Here is a 13278-nt window from a genome sequence, read left to right as displayed (position 1 = left end):
AATGTCGCTTACGTTATTTTGGCGGTTAGGGCTCGATATGCTCATTTTATTAATTATGCACTGAAGATAAAGTAATACAAAATCAGTACAATTTTGAGCTACACAGTAACACGCATTTTGAAAAGGCTAATTCTATAAAAAAATTTCTATGTTTTTAGCTTAGCAGTTTATATCCGTTTCTGATCGGACCGCCAGCGCTGTAAGTGGGTTGCCTTGAATACAAGTTTATTTTCGATGCATTTATTTTTTTTTTGTAATTTTCGTTTATTTTAGAGACAGTGCGTAATCGTACTACATTGTACAATATTTTGCTCGAATATATTATATCTATTCGTGTCTAAAGCGTTAATGATCTTCAAAACGCGAAAGCAAAACTAACAGAATGCTGATCCAACAACAAAGAAATTTGCAAAAGGTGACTGTTTAGGCGTTTCGTTTTGCTGTTTCAATGCGATTCTGCTGTTTGTTTTCAATTGTCTCGCAGCTGACCTAATTAATTGCATAATGGGCATCGATGCTGCGCCGCAGCAAGAAAAAATTTACATGCATATGTACTAAAGGAAAAGAAGTGAAGATATTGAGCGCTGTATACATAAAAAAAGAACTCAAACAAATTATGTTCCGAAAAAAAGGAACATAAATCGGCAGTACCATGCTGTTAAACTTCCACAAAAAGGATGTTCCTTCACAAGTATTTTTTGAGTGTTTTTGGAAGTTTTCGCTTAATGTTATATAATGTTAATGTTAGAGATGGCTCTTATGTTAAATAACAAACGATGGGGAAACAATGTGGGCGCTCCGAATGTGGAGCCAAAGCAATCCAGCCAGCAAAATCATCGTAAACGAACGCGAAACTGAATATTTTCTCGATTTTAATTCCTATTTACATTTGCCAGCAGTGTAAACTTTGAGAAAAAAGTTAATTAGGCACGCAGGTCTTCGTCAGTTAATTTATTCCATATCTTATGTAACCATAGGTTAATTTTCTCCACTTTGAGTCCCTTGTACTCCCCCTTTTGTTCAACATAAAGCCTCTTACTCAAAAATCGAATAGACTCGGAACTGGTGACTAGGACGGCCATTCATTCGACCAACCCTTTACAGTTTTTCTTTATTTTTTCTCTTTTTTTTTATACAAAGCCTAAGAAAAAATACACTTGAAAAAGACTTTCGTGCCAAATGAGCTTTTCTCTCAAAGTTTACAATGCTGGCAAATGTAAATAAGGATTAAAATTTAAAAACTAATTAATGCAAAATATTGTGGTTCAAGAAAAATTTCGAACAAAATAAAAATTTTTTCTTGTGCTTACAAATTACTACAAGCCTCTTTCTTTAATTTTGTTTTATCGTTTACGAGCCTTTCGCTAACTTTTCGCCGATCGAGAATCCCTCGTGAAACATAATGTTCGTAAAATGTACGTTTTCTTCTTTCCATACGCATACATTTGTTTGTATAACTTTTTAACGCGTTTGTTGAAATTCACAAAGTAGAGTTTTGGAAATAGATCACTTGTTACTTCACATGTATGAGCACCTGGTATTGGGAAACGTAAATATCGATTTGACAATAAAAACTGGTCTTAAAGAGAGGTCGCGGGATGGACACAATTTTTTGGTTATTTAAAAAATGTATATAATATGTATATATGTATATATTATTTTATTTAAAAGAAAAAGTAAACTCGATTTTTAAGTAATAGAAAACTTCTTTCTGTGAATGCAAACAGAATGAAGATCAGCAAAACGTATGTAACTTGGAAGTTAACGCTAAGAAAATTGATAGCAGCCGGTTTTACCAGCAATTTAAATGGAAAATGACTTTTTATTTTCCGTAAATTTCCATATATATTCAAAAAATTAAAATCATTTTTCATTTAAATTGCTTTCGTGAAATTGCCTGTAAAAGTTATTTTGTTAGCGTTAACGCGCATTACCAGCGTTAACTTGGAAGGTTTAGAAAATACCATTGTCGAATACACAGCATACAGCGGGATAAGAAACCCGTTTTCAGGTGACCCGAAAAGTAAACCTACTGAGATGACAAATTAAGCTTTTCAAAACCTTCTGGACATCAGTGAAGACAGCACTTTGAATATTAAATACTACGAAGAGATCCAAGTGAGTTCTGGATGCAAGTGTATGCAGAAAACACTGCTGTTGGCAATATTGCATTAAAAATACTAGTGACTTTTACTTTTACAAGTAATTTTTAAGCAAAAAACAGAACCGACTTCAACTCTTATATACAAATTTAAGATTATCGATAATCTCTTCATGATCCAATGATCGGATTTTAACCAAATTAGAATGGGACCACCTGTGAGGTAACTCCTTTCCTTTAAAAAAAGAATTATAGTTATCGGTTAACGTGGTTGTATGCGGTGGCATACAAAAAAAAATAATAATAAAATATTCCGACGAATTGATAACCTTATCCTCTTTGTGAAGTCAGTTAAAAACAAATACACCAGCAAGCTTTCAGCGCCAAATGATTTCAGGGTAAAATTTTCAAAGCTCCCAATAAACTTAAAGGAAATAATGAAACGCTAAAGGAGCATAATGTTTGCACTGTGTTTTCTTGTTTTCGTAGACATTAAGGGCCGTTTGCACCATGTCTAGTTAACGCTAACTGGAGGTACATCCTTCAGTTAAGCACATCCATTGCTTTATCGATCACATGTTATATGATGGGTGTCGATAACGTCGATAAAGATGTTTAACTGGGAGTTAAAATTAACTAGACATGGTGCAAACGGCCCTTAAAGAGTAGGGGCCGCGAAATTTTTTTAGCAACACAAGGGTGCCGCGGTGAAAAAAGTTTGGGAACCCCTGCCTTAATGTACATACATATGTATGTATGTATACATGTATATATGCAGATTTCTTTTATTTCTTGCGACGTTTTTATTTTAAACAAACATATTTTATTACACTGCCCAAGAATTGTCAAAACGTGTTAGAAGCCGAATTTAATTTTTATTGAATTTTTTTTTTAGAAAAATTTGTTTTATCTCACAATACTTCCATAAACTACATATGTATGTACTTATGGATGTACATATCGCATGTTTAATAATTTAGATAAGTTTTGGAGATTTCATCATAAAATTAATAAGCTTGATAAGGGGAATATGTTCAGCCTTACAGATGACTAAACTTCCCATAAATCGCAAAGGTATGTGTCATTCCATCTGTCTTTTAGTTTACCAATTGTATGAATTGATTACACTTTGATTGCGTTTTCCGACAAAATTGAAATTTAGAAATAATTCTATATATTATGCGATATGTACTTATCGCTAATTTACTAAAAGACCGCCGTATCTCAAAATATGGGATTTTTCAAGAGATTGCGTTAAGAGAAAAGATTTTAGCACGTTATTTTTACACAATGACGGTATTCTACCAAATTAGCGGTATTTGGCACTTGCATGCGTATTTTAGTACCCGAAGTAATTTTTTGTCCAATTCATCAAATCTGAATAAAAACTTTTTGAAAAGCGAAATCATTTATTACATCATGGGTATCTCAATCGAGATTAAGAAAGATAATTGAATGAATGAATTGAATTGAATCAAAGCAATTAGGTAATTGAAATAGGTACGTATCACAGTAGCTTTGTTGTTTGTTTGCTTTCCAGGCTTTCGGTAATTAGAGAATAAAAATAAGTTAATCTCTCACAAGTGTCAAAAATTTATCAAAACGTGCTAAAACTGCCCAGAGCGTGAGGAACGCAAAAAACCACACCCGGAATTAACAAATCAGCTGAAAAACAATGATTTTATGTGTATTTATCTTATACGGCGAATAAAATTAGCAAATACCCACACTTTTTGAAACTTTAGTGGTATTTTCCACTTTTATATATTACAAAATTTGCTTTCGGATGTAAACAAACAACAGCTGCTGTGACAATTTGAATTTGCACATTTGTGCACCAGTTTCGGGCACGAAGAAGAAGGTATTCACGATCCAAAAGTGGAACGTATTCGTTCTCTATTACGCATTTTTCTAGCGCGAGGATCGTTTTCGGGGCTGTTTAGGGCACCCGCGGGCTCGTGTGGAACAAACCTAGTATGGGTATTTTACGAAAGAGGTTTAAAAAGGGGTTTGTTTGAAAACAATTTGGAAGTAGTGGTCACCTGCTTGAAAAGTCGAATTTAATTAATTTATCACAAGTTATATGAAATTATAAGAGTGTTAAGAAATCTGTAGTTTGAATATTTAAAATACATAGAGGTGTTTGAAGAACCTTACCACCTGTTTAGAAGGTAAACTCAAATTACTTAATAAACGAAATAACCTATATTAAGAAGGTTGCCAGGTGTTTAAAAAATCAAATTCAATTTAATTCATCAATTCATTTAAATATGTATTGTAAAGTCAGACGAAAGAGATTTAAAACGATTTAAGGTTGAAAATGGTTTTGAGGAGTGTTGCCACCTATTTTAAATGTCGAATTTAGTTTACTTATACACAAGCTAAACGAAATATGAAAATATGATTTAAGAAAACTTGAGTTTGAAAAAAATTTTGATTAGGGTTGCCACCTATTCGAAAAGTATTGGATCTACAAATATTTTTATGAGTTAGACTTTCTCTAGCAACACAGGGTGATTTTAAATTTGGTGAAATGAAAACCATGCGGGACCATACTTCACTTAGAAAGGACTGGGCTGAGGCTTTGAACATGGTTCCCAACTGTTTAAAAACGTATTTAAATGACAGTTTGGAGGTTTAATGCTGTGCAGGTTTACAAGTTTTATTTAAATTTTTACCTTAAATAAATACTTTCATAACTGATCATCTTCAACATGTGTCACATATTTGTGCATGCTACATACATGCGTACATACATACAAATGTATGCATTTATATGCAGCTACCCAGCAACAGCTTTAGACTTTTTGGGAAGTACTTATTTTTGTATCCAATACAAGTCGCCTCAAGACAATTTTCGCTCATCCATTGCACTACGTGTAATGCAACGGCAAGAGATTTAACATTTATTCGATTACCTCCAATGACATGCACATGTTAAAATAATGCATTCTGCAAACGAAAAGGAAAGCGGTTACTCTCGAAAAGTGCTTCCCCAATCGGGGGTAACCGCTTACCTTTTCGTTTACAGAATGCATTATTTTAACATGTGCATGTCATTCGAGGTAATCGAATAAATGTAAAATTTCTTGCCTTTGCATTACACGTAATGTAATGGATAAGCGAAAATTATCTTGAGGCGACTGGTATTGCGTTACTCTATTGATACCAAAATAAGTGCTTCCCAAAAAATGAAAAGTTTTTGCTGGGTATGTTTGTACGCACACCAGCTATTTATGTGTTTATTCTAAGGCCAAGGTTACGCGACTTAATGTCTAGTGCGGCATTTGAGGCCATTGATATCGCCACAAATAGGAAAAGCGATTAGATGTACGCTTTCTTTGTTGTTATTGCAGTTATTTTATTGTGTTTTTAGGAGAGAATTTGTTGTGTGTAATTTGTACATACATATGTAGTTATGTACATTAGGGCGTCCCTTATTTTTTATTTTGAAAAAATTTCAAGTCTCACCCTCCAAAAAGTTGAGGTTTCCTACAAAGAGAGCTGCCCTTAAATTGTGAATAGTGATTCATATCCAGTAATATCGTGTATAAAACCCTTTTTTTAATTTCCATTCACTAAATTAGGTAAATTTATTTATTTAACTAGCCTGTAAGATTTTTGTTCAATAATCTTTATTTAAAATTTTATTTGTACAGTTGGGATGCAATGACCGATGCTCGTTAACACGTTTCAATACGTATGTATGCCCTCTAATTCTCGTCTTTTGTTATAAGGCCGTGATTATCTTGCATTAATTTCGCCGCTCTTTCGGCACTAAATACTTTGAATTGTTTTATGAGATAATTTCCCCTAATGAAAGACCCTTCCCTTTCCCATTTATTTGGATCACATTTCAGAAAATACTCACGTATATCTTACGAACCAATTAAACCATCGTGACATGAAATACGTAAACTGAAAGCCAACGAAATTCTTCATAAACCCCACATACATACATTACTGACTGAGAGTTTCTGAGAAATTCAAGCTTTTTTGTTTTTTAAAGAAAAAATAAAAAAAATAAACTCTATGAGGTGAACAATTCAAAAAATTACAGTTTCTGTATAAATATTTGTTATTCGTGTTAAAGCCTGGTGTCTTACAAAAAAATCAAGGTACTAGTGAAGAAAATCTATGGATAAATAAAACAGGAATGAGTGGCGAAAGAAAATGTGCACGACATCTTTTTATGAAAAATGAGCAAGACAGAGAGGTTCTTTCCAGCCTAGTTTTCATACAAACAATATTTGCACGTTTTCATTTGACCACTCATTAATTCTTATTTATCCATCGATTTTTTTTCATTAATAGATTGATTTTTTTGTAATAGAACAGGCTTTAACACAAATGCAAAAAATTTACACAGAATCTGTTATTTTTTAAATTATTCTATTGTTAAATTTTGATTTGTTTAAAAACAAAAAATATGAAATGATTGATTAATTTCTCAGAAACTCTTAGTCCGACCGGAAAATTGATTTATATACGGTTCATGAAAAATTTCCTTGGCTTTCATTTGAGGTATTTCGTATTACGATTGGTTAATTAAGTCGTAAGATATGTGTAATTATTTTCAGCACTGAAGATCGATCCAGCTTTTCTGAAGTGTTGCCGCCACGTCATGAAAAAATGTATCGTAAAAAAACACAAAATGGATCAAATGTATTTCAAAATTTTTGTTAAAAAAATGCTATTTGGTTTTCTATCACTGCTTTTTATTATTGTCAATAACCGAAAAATCATGTAAATCACATTCATACACAAATATGTGGATGTACATGAAGGAAAATATCTTACAATCTATCAAAATAGAGATTATTGTTTTTAATCTTGCATAAAGACGAAGAAAAATATTATGTATAGATTTCACAGAAACTCGAATACAAATATATGTACTTAAAACTATTAGCTGTCGATCATTTACGGTAATTATCAAATAATGTGATACACTCCACGTTAAACTCGTTGTACTCTGAAACGACCTTCAGTGTCGACTTCATTTTGATTTTGAATACGCCCCCTCAACACTTTTCAATGAAAGTCTATTTTTCTTTTCATGAGCTATGTACGAGGCTAGTACAGTAGATTAAAAATGAATGCAGTCAGCTCATTACACAAAAACCAACAAATCAATATACACGAAACACACGAAAAAATCAATATATTCACAAAACTAGGAGCAAAATATAGTATAACTGCGTGTTTAATTTTTCTCTCTGACGTCAGGATTTGTTTAAAGGACTTTAAAATTTCCAGGATATGATTGAATAAAAAAATTATTTAAAAGATTTGATGCATTGTAGAGTAACAATATGGGTATCAGTTAAAAGGAAAAATTCTGTAGAATTACACCCAAATTCATAAAAAATAAAGAAAACTTGAACTGCTTTATACATCGAAAATTTGTATGAAAATGTCACTTTATAGAGCTCTATAAATCTATTTTATTTTTTATGAATAAGGCCATTAGAATAAAAATAATAATTTTTTGTTGCACCAGTACAAATAAATGTTGAAAATGTCCTTTTAAAATTTTATCCTTGAATATCCTTGGAAATTTTCAATATTTATTTTTGAAAAAAATATATGTCAAGGACTAATATGTAAACTACCATATCCATATATTTCGTCCTTCTAACTTCATTAGTTTTAGATAAAAAAATTTTACACTTCTCTTTATAATCAACAATTTTTATTGAGCTCGAGGCCGTTTTTAATGAAGAACTTATTGTGAAAAAGCAACAATAATTTGAAAAAATGGTAGAAGTGATAGCTATTTCGGAAATCTTTATAAGATATTGATAGTTACAGTATACATAAATGAAGATAGTAAAATCATTACACTGTACAGCACTCTGCTTTGTATTGGACCACACCAATTTTTTTTAAGAGATTGAGTCATAGGTAAAAAAGTAATTTCTCCGTTTTTGAAGTTAGCCTTCGAAGTTCGAAATAGGATCTTTGGTAAAAAATTATTTTTTATTATTATATGTAAATAACCAAAAAGTAAAACTACAGTCGTAGACCGCCCTTTTCTCTTATTTAAATGGTTTATAAATTTTTTTGTGCAAACTTATATTACAAGTGCTAAAAGGGGCCAAAGGTCAGGTCTTCGAAAAATTAAAAACCTTATATTTTAAAAAAATTTTGAACTGATTTTTAAAAAGTTGTAAAAGTGATTGGACCCCCTTCTTCTCTTCTGATATGCCTATTTGTATACTTTGTATGTAGAAATTTGAGAAAAAACATTTAAAAGGAAAAAATACCTTTTTTATAGAACAAATATTTTAAACAAACACCTTTTTTATAGAACAAATATTTTAAACAAACAAATTACTAAGCGATTTTTAAAAAAATTATATCGTTGTTAACGCAATCAAATGTTCTTTTTTCTGATATGCGTATTTGTATTCTTCGTATATAAAAATTTTAGAAGAAACACTTAAAAAGGAAATGAATACCTTTTTTTATAAAAAAAAAAAAATTAACAAAGAAATCAATAACCGATTTTTAAGAATTTGGTATCGTTGTAAAGGCGATTCATCCCCCTTTTTTCTGATGTGCGTATTTGTATACTTCGCATATAAAAATTTGAGAAAAAACACTTATGTAAAAGCAAAAAATATCTTTTTTTTATAAATATATAAAAAAATATTTTAAACAAAAAAATTACTAACCGATTTTTAAAAAAATTGGTATCGTTGTAAAGGCTACCAGAAAACTTATACTTTCCTAACCCCAAAAATTTAGTTTTATATACACAAATAAAAAATACAATTAAAAACATTTTTCCCCTCTGTATAAACTCCTGCGCCCTAGATGAAAGGCTGGCTACGCCCTTGTATACAAAACAATTAAAGTATTTGAACCGTAGGTATATCATACGGTCAGTTTGTTTTTTAGAGCGCATACATGGTTACATAATAATGATTCCAGTATCTTCATTTATATATATTGTAACTATCAATGTTTTATAAAGAGAAGTGTACATCTTTTTTATCTAAAACTAATAAAGTTAGAAGGACGAAATTCGAGGATGTGGTAGTTAACATATCAGTCCTTGACATATTTCCAACGATATTCAAGGATAAAGTTTTAAAAGGACATTTTCAACATTTATTCGTCCTGGTGCACCCAAAAATTAAAATTTTTTTTATATTCTACAGAATTTTTCCTTTTAAGTGAAACCCATATTGTTATTCGACAATGCAACGCATCTTTCGAATAATTTTTTTATTCAATCATATTCTAGAAATTCCAAAGTCCTTTTAAAAAAATCCTGACGTCAAAGAGAAAAACTAAAAACGCAGTTTTACTATATTTGGCCCCCAGTTTTGTGAACATATTAGGGGTATTCTCCAAATCTTGCAAAGCCATTGCACGTAGCACGGATTGCACGGATTGCATAAATTGCAAACACACAACAAGAAAATTCATGGGAAACAACATTTCCTATCGCTGCAAAATATGCAACGTCGAAACCCATGTATATATTTTGCAAAATAGCATAGCAAGATAATAGCGACCCTGTGCTAGTTGTTTTGTTGTTGGAATTGCTACATATTTCTCTCATTCCTCTCATCTCGCTCACTTAATTTTTTTTTGCTGTCTCTTGTTATTGTATTTGATACATAATTTCGCTCTTCGAAATTTGGAATAGTATTTTTGCATTTCGTGCAATCCGTGCATCGTGCAAGACTTCGAGAATACCCCTATTGATTTTTTCGCGTGTTAAATTGACTGTCGCACGGTGTTATAGATTGTTCGTTTAAAGCATTATTCCTTAAGTTTGTTAGACCCCAAAACGCTTCAATATCACTTCGCTTCAAAAGCTCCCACTGCCTATATACATATACATACATATATTTTCTCTTCGTCATGTCGTCGCTACCATGTCAAACTATCGAATGTGCAAAAATGCTTTTTCATTAACGATACCTTGCACATGCTTTTAGAATGATACGTAAATTGGCAAATCGTCGAATTTCTAGTCTTCTTAGAAGCAGAGGTTACTGGTGTCGAATCCCACACTTTTTCCTAATGACAACAGCATTTTTTACAACAGTTCCTGTGCTCTCCTGAAAAGTAACGATTTTCACATTCCATAGTTTGACATGGTAGCGACGATGTATCAGAAATTTAGGTATCTCGCGAAATGAGCAAAAAACAAAGTATCTTCCCGAAATTTGCACAGAAACGTATCACTTTTGAAGTATATGGATCAAAACCACAACACTGAATGTGATCCAAATAAATGGGAAAGGGAAGGGTCTTCCACATAAAACAATTAATGGTAGTACTGAAAGAGCGTTGAATTTAATGGAAGATTATTATAGCATTATAACTAAAGGCGAGAGTCTGAGGGCATACATGCGTATTGGAACGTGTTCACGAGCATCGTTAACTATATCATAACTGTACAAAGAAAAAGAATTTTATATAAAGACTATTGAACCAAAACATTGCAGGCTAGTTAAATAAATAAATTTACCTAATTCGCCACGCCCAAAATTCATATTTTTACTGAAATATTTTGGTCCAACATTTTCACCAACAATTCACGTTCACGATTTCCAGTGATACACTTAGAGCGCGCTTACCAACGAACGTGTACATAGCGTAGCGTAGAAGTACGTAGAAAGATATCAAGTATGCTGTTGATAGAAAGAGAGAGAAGCAACGTGTACGTCACGGTCCTGCGGAGGTGAGTTTTTGTTAACAGGTAGATCCCATAAGATAGATAGTGTCTAATTCAGATATCTGGCAACACCGGTTTTTTTAATTTTTTTTACAGACCTTCTACAGACAGAGAGAAACAAAATGAAATAAAAATGAAGCAAAGCCTTTGAGCCGTTCTTGAGTTATGCGATAGCAAACGAACAGCAATTCATTTTTATATGTAAAGATTTTTTTTCGAGTGGTGGCAACACTATTCAAATTTTTTGTTTTATTAAATTTTTTTATGCATTCTCAGTAATGTACATTATTGCGGCTTATGTTAATTTAATTTTTTTTTTATTTGAAATATGTGGCATCACCGGATTTCCCATTTTTTCTTTACATTCATGTTGCAGATGGAAAGACATAAAACGATATAAAAGCGAAGCAAATCCCTTGAGCCGTTCTTGAGTTATGCGAGAACACACGAAAGCAATCCATTTTTACATATACATTTTTTTCGGAATGGTGGTAACCCTACGGAAATTTGTTTCTGAATTAATTTTTTTATGCATTCTCAGTGAAATAGCATTATTGCGGCTCATTTACACCCAGAAAAAGGTTTAGTTATAATAACCAAGATTTGGTTATAGTGATCAAGTGGCATAGTTGGATATGGCGAAATAAATATATAGTTCACGAAAGTCTGCAATTTACTTAAGACTTCTAGTTGGGACAAATGTATATTTGTTAATAATTACAAAACGACTCCCTTGATTGGACAATATTGTTAGTTGAATAAAATCATTGTTGAGCAAATATAAACAATGCTTTGGTTGATACAAGTTTTTAATTAATTTTGTGAACTTGCCGTAGACTTGAATTAGCTAACCGTTTATTATTGGGAAAAAAGTTTCAGTTTGACACAAATAAAAATTTACTCGATGTTTGTTGTGTTTACTTTCTTCTTTTATTTGCATATATTAAGCATAAAAATACGTACATATTTACATAAGTTAGTTACTAAAGTAAATAATACATATGTGTATGGTGGTAAGAATTTCCTAAAAAAGAACGATGAAACAAGAACAGTCGTGCGAAAACCCAGGTCAATATCTGCTGGAAGTATACTGCCTTGCTTTTTCCTTAGCTAAATAGACACTTTCAAATTATAATTCACATGAATTATATATCCACTGAAAAACCCCGGTTGGCATCAAACTTTATATTTTTAATTAAACTTTAAACTATGCGCGCACCGAAACAACCCGCGATGATAGCAAAACTGAAACTGTGACAAACAAGTATGGGCATGTCATAGCACACATGGCGCAGCGATCGACATGCCATAGCTTACTGAGCGCTCTGGGACCACATGCGTGTTTCACCCATATACGAACAGCGGTAGCGGAGCAATGATTTCCACGCACAATGCAATGGTCGGCATACTAGCGCATTCAAACGATTCAATAAGTGGGACTGTGTGCATTGCTCAGCTGGCGCTCTTCGTATGTGCTCAGAGAGCGCTCAGCATTCTTTAGGGGTGGCTCACAAGCATGAATATGTTCCACTCTCAAACCAAATCGTGGTTGCTTCAACTAAGATTTGGTAACTATGACTAAACCACGTGTTGAAAGAAAGCTTATCTGCATCAGCAGAGCTTAATAACATCCTTTTATGAACCATACGTTAAGTTGAATGGAATTTGTAGAAATATGCTTCAAAGAAATATTTATTAGTATTAACCAAACCCTTCAACTAAATTAACGATTTGTTACAACCTAGATGAATATTAGAAGCTTTAATATATTTAGTTATAATAACCAATCGATGGTAATAGTTCCCAATCCTTGGTAACAGTTCCCAAATATTGTCAAAATTCGGGAACTAAATATCTTTAGTTGTCGAAACTAATCCTTTTTCTCAGTGTATAATTAATTTTTTTTTCTGATATTGCAGATATCTGGCAACATCATTTTTCCAATTTTCTCCTTACAAACCTTCTACAGACAGAAAACCACAAAACTAAATAAAAACGAAGCTAATCCGTTGAGCCGTTCTTGAGTTATGCGAGAACACATGAAAGCAATCCATTTTTATATAAAAAAAAAAAAAATTTCGAACGGTGGCAACCCTATCATAATTTTTTCTTATGTTTAAAAAAAAAACAAATATGTATGTACAGTTCATGGAGTAATAATGTAGGCAATTATGTATGTAGAGTCGTTTATGTTGCCACAAGGAGGAACTAACATTGCTGTTAGCACTTGCATTTGTATATCGTCACCTGAAATGCAAAAAGACGTAACAAACGTCATCGTTGAAATGCAAAAAGTCTTAACTAATAAAAAATTCAAAATTCAAAATTCTATTAACATGATGGATTACATCGAATTACAACACCCCACATCATTTTATGAAAAAAAATTAAAATATTTGACACGACTTTTTCCATTTTATTTACGATGTGGTAACGTTTTTTGCATTTCAGGTGACGATATGCATATTTATATACG

The sequence above is a fragment of the Rhagoletis pomonella genome, unplaced genomic scaffold (assembly GCF_013731165.1).
Source record: "Rhagoletis pomonella isolate Grant_MI unplaced genomic scaffold, Rhpom_1.0 Rhpom_scaffold_00007, whole genome shotgun sequence".
Classification (NCBI taxonomy): Eukaryota; Metazoa; Arthropoda; class Insecta; order Diptera; family Tephritidae; genus Rhagoletis; species Rhagoletis pomonella.
This window is presented reverse-complemented; position numbering follows the sequence as displayed.